The sequence below is a fragment of the Somniosus microcephalus genome, unplaced genomic scaffold (genome assembly GCF_052327205.1).
Source record: "Somniosus microcephalus isolate GS21.2 unplaced genomic scaffold, FLI_Smic_1.0 unresolved_chr6, whole genome shotgun sequence".
NCBI lineage: Eukaryota > Metazoa > Chordata > Chondrichthyes > Squaliformes > Somniosidae > Somniosus > Somniosus microcephalus.
The window spans coordinates 3,947,525-3,961,056 of NW_028225184.1; the positions used below are offsets into that span (position 1 = coordinate 3,947,525).

A 13,532-nucleotide genomic window follows, 5' to 3' on the forward strand; every position below is an offset into this window, starting at 1 on the left:
ACGGTAATATCCTGTCATTACCTATAGTTCAGAAAATTTAACTCGCAGACTGACCCACGCTGTCTGGGTTCTTGCTCAGGGGAAATTAGCTGGAGTGTTAGTAATCTCAGAAAGGTGCATTGTAACATATCACATTAATTTCAGCCAATAGGAGAGGGCCCAAAATGTTCAACAGACAATGGGAGAAGAGGAGAATGTTTATACGCAGCGAATTGTGCTGATGTGGGCTGTACTGCCTGAAATGGCGGTGGAAGCAGATTCAATTGTAATTTTAAAAGGAATTGGATACACACTTGAAAAAGAAAGATTTGCAGGACTACGAGGAAATAGCAGGGGTGTGGGGAGAAGGTTAATTGGATCGCTCTGTGCAGGAGTTGGCAAAGGCAATATGGGTCGAATGGCCTCCTTCTGTGCTGTAATTTTCTATGTTATTTACAGATTTAATGTTGCACCGGATTTAATTGAGAACCGCTCAGTAGGGGTCTGATTGCAGAGAATTACAAAGAACGTGCAGCACAGGAACAGTCCATTCTACCCCAGTGCTCTCTGCCGGTGTCCCTGGTCCACATTTTAATCACCTCTTATGCCCCTGCCCCCACATCTCCCTCGGGTGTGCATCTTGCCTCGACTGAGAGGCAGCAATGCCAGCTCATTCAGACACTCCACGGGGCAGCGACTTCACATTCTCATCACTCCCTGTGTGAAGAAGTTCCTCGCAAATTATCATCTGAACCGACAAACAGCTTGCATTCGATCCCGAACCAACCTGGGAGATATTTCTGGTGCTAGATAGATTGGTAGCTCGGTGAGCCAATCATCAACACCGAGAGCTGAGGGGTTATAGAAACATCTTCTATCTCTCTCTTTCTCTTTCTCTCAAGCCCACTTTCCACGTTCTTCACGTTTTGGTCGCCCCTCCCATTTCTCTACACTTTCGCTCTCTCATTACCCATTGCAGCTCAGTTTTATACACTCACTTTCAAACATTTGAGAGGAGGCCCGACACTGGGGGAGGCGGGCCTGCGTGGGAGAGGCACCGGGAGCTGAGAGAAGGCGGAGCGGCCATAAAGGAACGTGGCAGGGGAGGCCTGGCACTGGAGGAATCGGATCTGTGTTGGAGCGGCAGTGGGACCTGAGAGGAAACATTCAAAAGAGTGATGTTAGGGTGAAAGAAGTGACGTCGGCAATAGGGAAGGAGCTGATTGGTGAGTAGCTGGTGAGTGGCTTATTTTGAAGCTTATTTCATTTTTTGAGCATCACCTTTTCTTTGTTTGTAGTCTTTTAGTCTTTCACTAAGGGACGTGGATTACTCTAAATACTTTAGCTAATTGATCTAATAGCTAGAGGCATGGCAGTGCAGCTTGATCCCGTAGAGCACCCATCCTGTGCCAGGTGGGAAGTCCTGGATGTGCAGGACCTGTCGCCAGCTGCAGAATCTCGAGCTTGGGCGGCTGGATTCACGGTGTAGCATCTACGTGGCTGAGAGTTCCGTGGATAGCACGTTTCGGGAGGTGTTCACCCCACAGCTTATTAGTGTGCAGGCAGAGAGCAAATTGGTGACGGCTAGACAGAAGTGGGGTACCAGTCAGGTGGTGCCAGAGTCCCCAGAGTGCATCGCGCTCTCCAACCAATATTCTGTTCTGAATAATGGTGAGGGTGATGGTTCCTCAGGAGAGTGCAGCCAGAGACAAGTACACAGCACCATGGCTCGTGCAGCTGCACAGGTGGGGAGGAAGAAGAGTTGAAGAGCAATAATTGTAGGGGATTCGATAGCTAGGCGAGCAGATAGGCGTTTCTGCGGCTGCAACTGTGACTCCAGGATGGTAGGTTGCCTCCCTGGTGCCAGGGTCTAGGGTGACACTGAGCGGCTGTAGGACACTCTGAGGGGGCAGGGTGAACAGCCAGAGGTTCTTCTCCATTTTGGTACCAATGACCTCAACAGAAAGAGTGATGAGGCCCTGCAGGCAGAGTTTAGGGAGCTAGGAGAGAGATTTAAAAGCATTATCTCAAAGGTGGCAATTTCCGTAATACTCCTGTTGCCCCGTGCTGGTGAGTACAGGAATATGGGAATAGATGAATGAATGGCTGGAGAGATGGAGCGGTAGGGAGGGCTTTAGCGTCCTGAGAAATTGGGACCATTTCTGGAGAATGTGGGCCCTGTACAAGCTGGACAGATTAAACCTCAACACTGCCGGGAAGAATATTCCCGTCGGGAGGTTTGCTAGCGCTTATTGGGGAGGGTTTAAACCAGATTGGCAGGGGGCTGGGCACCAGCATATATGAACAGAAAAGAGGAAGAAAATGCATACAATTGTATGTGTGTTGCATAGTACTAGAGAAGATAGTACGAGAGGCGGTAAAAAAAAAACACATTAGATAGGAGTAGTGTAAGAAAGACTACTAAAAATTCAAAAATGTGTTTAGAAATCAAGTGCGTAAATGCACAATGTTTGGTCAATAAAGTTGGTGAGCTACAAGCACAATTAGCCGTGTGGCAATATGATGTTGTGATAAGAACGGAAACGTGGCTTAAAACGGTGAGGACTGTGCACATAGTATTCAAGTGTACAAGGAGTACAGAAAAAATAGGGAAGGAAAAAAGGGGGCGGGTGGTAGTGCTGTTTATGGAAGACATTGTGGCCTAGAAATTAGGTTTGCCTCCGCCAGGGCTTTTGCGCCCGAAACTTTGCGCCCGCGATAATTGCCGCTGCGCCCGCCAAAAATTCAGCTGCCCCGCGCCCAGACGGCTGCGGGCGCTAATGGAGGGTTTCAGTGCCTCGCTATGGGCGCTGAATGCAGGTTTGCGGCGCTAATCCCCCGCTGCGGCACCCGATGCGGTGCGGCAGGCTGGGGTACTGCAGGCCTCCTCCTTCTGTTAAGGAGGAGCTGCCTGCAGCCGACCGCTGACCGGTCGATTCGCCCGACAAATGAGCCCGGCACCTCGGAGAAGTGCCTGGCTCGCGGGCCACACACATCAGTGCCGCGGGGGGGTGGTGGAGGAGTCCGGGGAGGGAGGTGCGGGCAGGCGGCCGCCGGGAAAGCGGCCGGCCGCCGCTCCACCTTAATGCGCCGGCACTACGTGCTGCAACATCCCATTGAACAATCGTTGGTTGCGGCTGCCACGGGCGAGGCGGCCGCAACTGAATTTGGGCGTCCGGCCGCGTTACCACGGCAACCGGGACGCTGCGCACACCGATGGCGTCATCGGTGCCGGCGCAGCGCTACCAGCTAACGCCAATGGTAGGGCCCAACGCAATTTCGATCGCGGCTATAATTCCGGCGCAAGGCCCTCTAACGCCTCTAATTGGGCGCTAACCCCACCGAATTTCTTTGGAAAGTGAGAAAGTTCTTGAGGGACCAAGGACAGAATCCATTTGGCTACACTTTGTAGTGTATGGCCTAGAAATTCAGTGCCCTTAGCGCCGATTTTGCGGCGCTAGAGGGCCTAGCGCTGCAATTGGCGCCGGCGCCGAAATTGCCTGGGGCCCTTCCGCCGCGGTAGACCGGTAGCGCTGCGCCGGCACCGATGACATCATCGGTGTGCGCAGCATCCCGGTTGCCATGCCGACGGGCCCCAGCGCCGAAATTCAGTTGCGGCCGCCTCGCCCGTGGCAGCCGCAACTAAGACTCTGGCAACAGAGTCTTACATGACTTTGCGCCGGCGCATTAAAGGCCCCGCGGCGGCCGGCCGCTTTCCCGCCGGCCGCCTGGCCGCAGCTCACTCCCCGGACTTCCCCCACCCCCCCCCCCGGAACAGAAGCAAGCCCGGCACTTGTCCGAGGTGCCGGGCTCATTTTTAAAATGATTATCGCGGGCCGCGGCCGGGTGCAGGCAGCTCCTCCTTAAGGGAAGGAGGAGGCCTGCACTTCCCGAACCTGCCGCACCGCAGCGGGCGCCGCAGCGCCGGAATAGCGCCGAAATTCAGCGCATAGCGCCAGTTTTCAGGCGCTAACATCTTTCAGCAGCGCCGGCAGCCGTTTGGGCGCAGAAGTAGTGAATTTTGGGCCCGACCAGCGCGACTTAGCTCCGGCACTAACTTCCGGCGCTAAAGCCCTGGCTGCGCCAAAACTCAATTTCTAGGCCTATGTACCTTTAAGAGCCCCTGTGTACTATAATACCGGTAGGTGACCACTCGGGTATATAAGCCTGTATAGCGTCTTGTATCTTTTAGTTCACCTCCAGACTTTGTTCGGTAAACACCTGTTAAACCAACTCCTGCATTCCGTGTCTCCCTAACACACGGATACAACAGTGGCGACGAATTGGAAATGGACTTACCTGCAATTCGGCAGCACCTCAAGGAGATCGATTCCTCAGACGAAGGTTGAAGAAAAAAAACAAAAAACTGTGGTTTCACCAGCTAGCCGGGCTGGTGGCAGGTACTGCACTAATTCTTCCTGGGCGGTGGGCTGGGGCTCGATCGGGTGGCTCTGCAGCGGGGCCGAGCAGCGAGTCAGAAAGTGGAGGCAAACAGAGACGGAGGGTGGAGCACTCGGGTGACGGCCGGCGCTGCAAAGCAGGTCGGTGTTCGGACCAAGCAGAGGGACGGAAAAGTCCCAGAGAGTCCGGCAGGAACGAGTCTCCAACTATTAAAAATATCTGTGTAAATAAAAACCGCGGAGAACAGCGTTGTCAGCAGCGGCAGCGGCAGGAAAGCGCGGGAGGCGCCATTTTGTCTCAGCAGGGAAGAAAGGAAAGCGCGGGAGGTGCCATTTCTGATTTTCAGGATGCCTAAGACTGACAATATTACTGCTTTCGTTAGTAATATAGAGGATTGGACCACATATGTGGAAAGAGTGGAGGTATATTGCACAGCAAATGAAGTAGAGGATGATAAAAAGGCATCGGTACTTCTAAATCTGATGGGCGCAAGGACATACGGGTTGTTACGGAACTTAATCACTCCAGCCAAACCGATGGACAAGAATTTTAAGGAGATTGTTGATACCCTACAGGAGCACTTAAACCCAACACCGCTGCTGATAGCAGAACGATTCAAATTCTTCAGGAGGAATCAGCACAAGAATGAAAGTAACGCTGATTACCTCACCGAATTAAGAAAGCTGTCAAAGCACTGCCAATTCGGGGCAGGACTGGCAGATTCTCTGTGAGACAAATTCGTCTGCGGTCTCCTAAGTGAAGGAACACAGAAAAGGCTACTTTCTGAGGAAGATTTGACACTGGACAAGGCTTTCAGTGTGGCTGTATCATACGAAGCAGCAGCAAGAGGAGCTGCAGAGATACAGCAAAAGCCACAGGACTTCGGCACCCATGAAATGACACGGGGTTTCGAGAGATGTTATCGCTGCGGCAGATCCACCCATGACCAGAGGGACTGCTGGTTCACGGACAAAGCATGCAGGCAATGCGGAAAGATGGGTCACATTGCACGTGTATGCCGATCTGGAAACAAAAAATCCACTGACAGAAAAAAAATCAATAAGGAAAAGTACAGAAAGGTACAAATGATGACGGACAGTAGCTCCGAAGACCAGAAGAGCGATAGCGACTCCGGAAACAAGAGACTAAGCTGTCTCAAATTACATAATGTAATTGCCAAAGAAGATTACCAGACCATTTGGGTTACCCTCACGAAAGCGGGGTCCCCAGTTAAAATGGAGCTAGATACAGGATCAGCTCTGACCGTCATAAGTCGACGGGATTACGAGCGGCTATTTCCGCATATACCTTTGAAAGACACATCCATTATCTTGAAGACATATACGGGGCAGCAAGTATACCCCAGAGGGAAAATAAGGGTGCCTGTTGTATACAACGGCAAGGAAATACAGAAGTTGTATTTATACGTTCTGCAAGAGGGTGGTCAACTGCTATTGGGACGTGAATGGATCAGGAAGATACGTTTAGACTGGCACTCCATTCAGGCACTGACGGTGATCAGTAAGAAAAAAAATGATGATGACGTCATACCTGAACGATTAAAAGACATCTTGGCCAACACCAAAGAAGTGTTTCAACAGGAACTAGGAACCTTAAAAGGCGTCACCGCCTCAATAAAAGTGGAAGATGCGGCAATTCCCAAGTTTTTTAAGGCAAGGCCGGTGCCATACGCAATTCGTCCAGCAGTCGAGGCGGAGCTGGAGAATTTGGAAAAGGCAGGCGTGTTATCCAAGGTAGATTGGAGCGAGTGGGCAACATCCATCGTCCCAGTCATGAAGAAAACGTTGAATAATGATAAATCTGAAGAACAGAGAAAAATTCGCATCTGTGGGGACTTCAGGGTGACTAAACCCGGTCCTTCGCACGGTACAGTATAGAAGATATTTTTGCCTCACTATCCGGAGGGAAACGTTTCACCAAAATTGACTTGGCACAGGCATATCTACAGGTGGAGTTTGAGGAGGCCTCTAAAAAGTATCTCACGATAAACACACACAAAGGCCTGTACCAGAACAATCGACTGGTTTTCGGAATAGCATCAGCTCCAGCTGTCTGGCAAAGAGCTATGGAGCAAGTCCTGCAAGGGATTACGGGGACTCAATGCTACCTAGACGACATCCTTGTAACAGGGGAAAACGACAATGAGCACCTTGCCAATTTGGAGCAGGTGCTCACTAGGCTGAGAGAACGGGGCCTACAAGCAAATCGCCCCAAGTGCGAACTTTTCCAGAAACAAATATCATATTGTGGCCATATAATTAACGAAGAAGGGTTGCATAAGTCAGCTGAAAAAATTGAAGCGGTCATAAAAGCCCCAGCACCTGAAAATGTCTCACAATTAAGGTCGTTCCTGGGATTGATAAATTACTATCATAAATTTTTACCGAACTTGTCAACTGTTCTGCACCCTCTTAACGCACTGCTACAAACGGGAGTAGTTTGGAAATGGAGCGAAGATTGTAAACGTGCCTTCCATAAATGCAAAGGCTTCATCACGCCCAAGGAAGTGTTGGCTCATTACAACCCATCACTGCCAATCAGACTGGTGTGCGATGCATCCCCTTATGGCGTAGGAGCGGTATTATTGCATAGATTCCCTGATGGCTCGGAGCGGCCGATAGCTTTTGCGTCACGCTCATTGAACTCAGCTGAGCATAACTATGCCCAGATCGACAGGGAAGCACTCAGCCTGGTGTGGGGAGTGAAGAAATTCAACCATTACCTACACGGACAAAAATTTACCTTGTTGACTGACCATCAACCCCTCATCTCCATATTCAACCCTAAAAAGGGCGTTCCCATTATGACAGCGCAAAGGCTACAGAGGAGGTCCCTTTTCCTAGGGGCACACCAATATGACATAGAATACAAAGGATCAAAACAGCATGGGAATGCTGACGGTTTATCGTGCCTACCGTTGCCAATGGTAGAAGAGGCCCCCCCAGTGGAGATGTTGCACTCAACCATAGTGGAGTGTCTACCAGTAACAAATTCTACCATTGAAAAGGAAACGAGAAATGACCCGACTCTCTCACGAGTCTACGATTTAACGGTGAAGGGATGGCCAGCACATGGCGAACCACTGTTGCCAGCATTCTCGCAAAGAAGAGAACAGCTGTCAGTGTGCCGAGGAACCTTGATGTGTGGATCCAGAGTGGTGATTCCACCCAAACTCCAGGATAAAGTGCTAAAGGAGCTTCACGAGGGGCATCTGGGTGGAGTGAAAATGAAGAAGCTAGCCAGAGCGTTTGTGTGGTGGCCAGGTATCGATGGAGACATCGAAGAAATGACCAAGAGCTGTCTAGGATGCCAGAAGGTCCAAAACGCCCCACCACAAGCCCCTCTACATCCATGGGAGTGGCCCTCATCTCCATGGCAAAGGGTACATATCGACTTTGCTGGTCCATTTATGGACTCAATGTTCCTAATAGCGGTGGATGCACACTCCAAGTGGCCAGAGGTAATAAAAATGTCCTCCACCACCACGGAAAAAACCATCACAGTATTAAGGACCATATTTGCCAGGAATCGGCTGCCTGAACAGATCTGTTCTGATAATGGACCGCAATTTGTGTCCGAAGAATTCAGGAAGTTCTTAAAAAACAATGGGGTTAAACACTACACGTCCGCCCCATACCATCCCGCCACCAATGGATTAGCTGAAAGGTTTGTCCAGACCTTCAAGAAGGCCATAAAGGCCATGGGTAATGAAGACATAAATCTACAACATAAGGTAGATAACTTCTTGTTTGCATACAGGAATGCAACACATGTGGTTACAAACCAAACTCCCGCCATGATGTTTTTCAATAGAAGACTAAGATGCCGGCTGGATTTGATCAAGCCAAACATCAGAAGGGACGTAGAGAACCGGCAATTTCAAGGCATGAATGAAAGGCCAACTAGAACCTTCCAGATTGGTCAACAAGTTTTGGCCCGGGACTACCGTACCGAGAAATGGCAGCCTGGAACTATTTGCACACGACTAGGACCGCTGATGTATACCGTGGACATTGGAGAAAGCAGAATAAGGCGCCATGCTGACCAGATCATAGAGTCATCCGAAAAGGGACAACCTACACCACAACTCTATACGCCTAATGATGAAGCAGAGATACCCATAGTATCTACCTCCGATCCGGTGATACTGGAACCAGATGAACCCGACACTGGCATTCAAGCCGAATCGACCTTGCCAAAAGAACCTACTACACCACCAAAAACTACTACACCACGAGGCGTTATCTGGACCGAGTCAGGAAGCCTCCAGAGAGACTGACTTATAATTGATTAGAGTCATAGAGTCATAGAGTTTTACAGCACAGAAAGAGGCCCTTCGGCCCATCGTGTCTGCGCCGCCCATCCATCCCTGTCCAGTCTAATCCCATTTTCCAGCATTTGGTCCATAGCCTTGTATGCAATGGCATTTCAAGTGCTCATCCAAATGCTTCTTGAATGTTGTGAGGGTTCCTGCCTCTACCACCCTTTTAGGCACTGAGTTCCACATTCCAACCACCCTCTGGGTGAATAAGTTCCTCCTCAAATCCCCTCTAAATCTCCTGCCCCTTACCCTGAATCTATGCCCCCTTGTTATTGACCCCCCTACTAAGGGGAAAAGTTCCTCTTTGTCTACCCTATCTATGCCCCTCATCATTTTGTACACCTCAATCAGGTCCCCCCTCAGCCTTCTGTGCTCCAAGGAAAACAACCCCAGCCTGTTTAGTCTTTCTTCATAGCTGAGGCGCTCCATCCCAGGTAACATCCTGGTGAATCTTCTCTGCACCCTCTCCAAAGCAATCACATCCTTCCTATAGTGAGGTGACCAGAACTGCACACAGTACTCCAGCTGTGGCCTCACCAGCGTTTTGTACAGCTCCATCATAACCTCCCTGCTCTTATATTCTATGCCTCGGCTAATGAAGGCAAGTATCCCATATGCCTTCTTAACCACCTTATCCACCTGTTCCGCTGCCTTCAGGGATCTATGTACATGTACACCAAGGTCCCTCTGACCCTCTGTACTTCCTAGGGTCCTACCACTGATTGTGTATTCCCTTGCCTTTTTTGTCCATCCAAAATGCATCACCTCGCACTTTTCAGGGTTAAATTCCATTTGCCACTTTTCCGCCCATCTGACCAACCCGTTTATATCGTCCTGTAGCCTGAGGCTTTCCTCCTCGCAATTTACCACCCCACCAATTTTTGTGTCATCTGCGAACTTACTGATCATACCTTTTACATTCTCATCCAAATCATCTATGTAGATCACAAACAACAAGGGACCCAGCACCGATCCCTGAGGTAACCCACTGGACACAGGCTTCCAGTCACAAAAGCAACCTTCGACCATCACCCTCTGCCTCCTGCCACTCAGCCAGTTTAGGATCCAATGCGTCAAGGCACCCTGGATCCCATGGGCTCTTATCTTCTTGACCAGTCTCCTATGCGGGACTTTGTCAAAAGCTTTACTGAAGTCCATGTAAACCACATTCACAGCATTTCCCTCATCCACCCCCCTAGTCACCCCCTCGAAAAATTCAAGCAGATTTGTCAGACATGATTTACCCTTGACAAAGCCATGCTGACTATCCCCGATTAATCCTTGCCTCTCCAAGTGGAGACTAATTTTGTCTCTCAGAATTTTTTCCAATAATTTCCCTACCACAGATGTTCGGCTCACTGGCCTGTAATTCCCTGGTTTATCCCTGCTACCCTTCTTGTATAATGGTACTACATTAGCTGTTCTCCAGTCCTCTGGTACATCCCCTGTGGCCAGAGAGGTTCTGATAATTTGTGTCAGAGCCCCTGCAATCTCCTCCTTTGCCTCCCACAGCAGCCTGGGATACATCTCGTCCGGGCCTGGGGATTTATCCACTTTTTGGCCTGCTAAAACCGCTAGCACCTCCTCCCTCTCGATGCTAATATGTTCAAGTATGTCACAGTCCCCTTGCCCGATTTCTATGTCTGCATCGTCTTTCTCCAGAGTGAACACAGATGCAAAAAATTCATTTAAAACCCCACCTACATCATCTGGCTCTACACACAGATTGCCACTTTGGTCCCTAATGGGCCCTACCCTTTCCCTGGTTATCCTCTTGCCCTTAATATACTTATAAAACATCTTAGGATTTTCCTTTATTTTGCTCGCCAGTGTTATTTCATGGCCCCTCCTCGCCCTCCTAATTTCTTTTTTAAGTATGCCCCTGCACTTTTTACACTCCTCTAGGGCTTTTTCCGTCTTTAGTCTTTTGCAACTGCCAAAAGCCCCCCTTTTATTTCTAATGCATTTTTGTATATCCCTTGTCATCCAAGGTTCCCTTTGCTTGTTGGTCCCACCCTTGACCTTTACAGGAACATGTTGGCGTTGTACTCTCTCTATTTCCCTTCTGAAAGTCTCCCACTGTTTTGATGTGGATTTTCCTATAAGTAGCTGCTCCCAGTCCACTTTGGCCAGATCCTGCCTTACCATATTAAAATCGGCCTTCCCCCAATTTAGAACCCTTATTTCCGGGCCGTCTTTGTCTTTTTCCATGACCACCTTAAATCTCACCGAATTATGGTCACTGCCGCCAAAATGCTCTCCTACTGACACTTCCACCACTTGCCCGGCTACATTCCCCAGAATTAGGTCCAGTACCGCCCCCTCTCTTGTAGGACTTTCTACATGTTGGCTCAAAAAGCTCTCCTGGATGCACTTTAAGAATTCTGCACCCTCTAAGCCTTTCACACTCTGACTTTCCCAATTAATATTGGGAAAGTTGAAATCCCCCACTATTATTACCCTATTATTTTCGCACTTTTCTGAGATTTGCCTACATATCTGTTCTGCTATCTCCCCCTGACTGTTTGGGGGCCTATAGTACACTCCCAGCAAAGTGCTTGCCCCCTTTTTGTTTTTAAGTTCTACCCATATGGCCTCATTAGAGGAACCCGCTAATATATCATCCCTCCTTACAGCAGTAATTGACTCCTTAATTAATATTGCAACACCCCCTCCCCTTTTACACCCCCCTCTGTCTCGCCTGAAGATTCTATACCCCGGAATATTGAGCTGCCAGTCCTGACCCTCCCTCAACCATGTCTCCGTGATAGCAACAATATCATACTCCCATGTGTTCAACAACAACTTCAGTTCATCCACCTTATTTGCAAGACTCCTTGCATTAAAATAAATGCCTTCCAGCCCTGCCATATTCCATTTTTGCCTTCACATATTTGCTCTGCCTTCCCAGCTGACTTGTTTTTTCCTCTGTATTTGGCTGTAAATCACCCCTACTATAGCTCCACTCTGTACCCCATCCCCCTGCCAAGTTAGTTTAAACCCCTCCCAGCAGTGCTAGCAAACCTCCCCGCAAGGATATTGGTTCCCCTCTGGTTCAGGTGTAAACCGTCCGACTTGTACAAGTCCCACCATTCCCAGAAGCAGACCTAGTGATCCAGGAAACTAAAGCCCTCCCCACTGCACCATCCCTTTAGCCATGCATTCATCTGTTCTATCTTCCTATTCCTATACCCACTAGCACGTGGCACCGGGAGTAATTCAGAGATTACAACCTTTGAGGTCCTGCTCTTTAATCCTTCACCTAGCTCCCTAAATTCTTGCTGCAGGACCTCATCCCTCTTTTTACCTATGTCGTTGGTACCAATGTGGACCACGACCTCTGGCTGTTCACCCTCCCCCTCCAGAATGCCCTGCAGCTGCTCAGTGATATCCTTGACCCTGGCACCAGGGAGGCAACAAACCATTCTGGATTCACGTCTATGGCCACAGAAACGCCTGTCTGTTCCCCTTACTATAGAATCCCCTACCACTATTGCTCTCCCACTCTTTATCCCCCCTTCCTGGGCAGCAGGAGCACCCCCAGTGCCAGGATGTTGGCTGCTGCTGCCTTCCCCTGGTGAGTCATCCCCCTCAACAGTATCCAAAGTGGTATACTTGTTTGAGAGGGGAATGGTCACAGGGGTCTCCTGCACTACCTGCCTGCTTCTATTGCTCCGCCTGGTGGTCACCCATTTCCTGTCTTCCTGTGCAGCCCTTCCCTGCGGTGTGACCAACTCACTAAACGTGCTATCCATGACCCTCTCAGCATCGTGAATGCTCAACAACCCATCCACCCGCAGCTCCAGCGCCTCAATGCGGTCTGTAGCTGCAGATGGATGCATCTCCGGCACACGTGGTCATCAGGGGCACCGGGGTCCCTGAATTCCCACATAGAGCAAGAGGAGCATATCACGGGGCTGGGCTCACCTGGCATGACCTTCCCTTTAATTAATTTAAATTAATTTACTATCACCAATTAAAAATATCTCTAAGGCGCTTGTATAGTCTACCAACAGCCCCTGCTACACCAGAAAAGACCCTAGTAACTATAAACTACAGAGTTAAAGTTCAAAAAAGAGAAATACTCACCAACCAATCACTTACCTGCTCCCTGGTGACGTCACACTCTGATTACTTTTTACCTCTCTCCTCTGCTGTTGATTTGGTACGCCTCTGCTGAATCCGCCGGTTTTATGTGCCGCCGGTCGCGCTGCTGCTCTCCCACAGGTCCAAGCTCTCTGACCTCGCCTCTGCTGAATCCGCCGGTTTTAAGTGCCGCTGGTCGCGCTGCTGCTCTCCCACAGGTCCAAGCTCTCTGACCTCGCCTCTGCTGAACCCGCCGGTTTTAAGTGCCGCCGGTCGCGCTGCTGCTCTCCCACAGGTCCAAGCCCTCTGACCTCGCCTCTGCTGAATCCGCTGGTTTTAAGTGCCACCGGTCGCGCTGCTGCTCTCCCACAGGTCCAAGCTCTCTGACCTCACCTCTGCTGAATCCGCCGATTAACTGCAGCAAATGTGTAGATTATTGTTCTTGTAAACATGTTAATTAATGATTACTTAAAATGTTATGTACTAATTATCTAAAAGGGGAGGAATTGTAGTGTATGTACCTTTAAGAGCCCCTGTGTACTGTAATACCGGTAGTGCCCACTCAGGTATATAAGCCTGTATAGCATCTTGTATCTTTTAGTTCACCTCCAGACTTTGTTCAGTAAACACCTGTTAAACCAACTCCTGCATTCCGTGTCTCCATTAACACACGGATACAACACACTTGAGGAGCAAAATTGTATGATCAAGCTTTTGCGGGTAT

General features: G+C 49.6%; 1 pseudogene; it reads left to right on the forward strand.

Moving 5' to 3' along the window:
* The first annotated feature begins 1,406 nt into the window (after positions 1-1,406).
* Positions 1,407-13,532, forward strand: part of LOC147086921 (Fc receptor-like protein 5) — a 40,805-nt pseudogene continuing 28,679 nt past the window's right edge.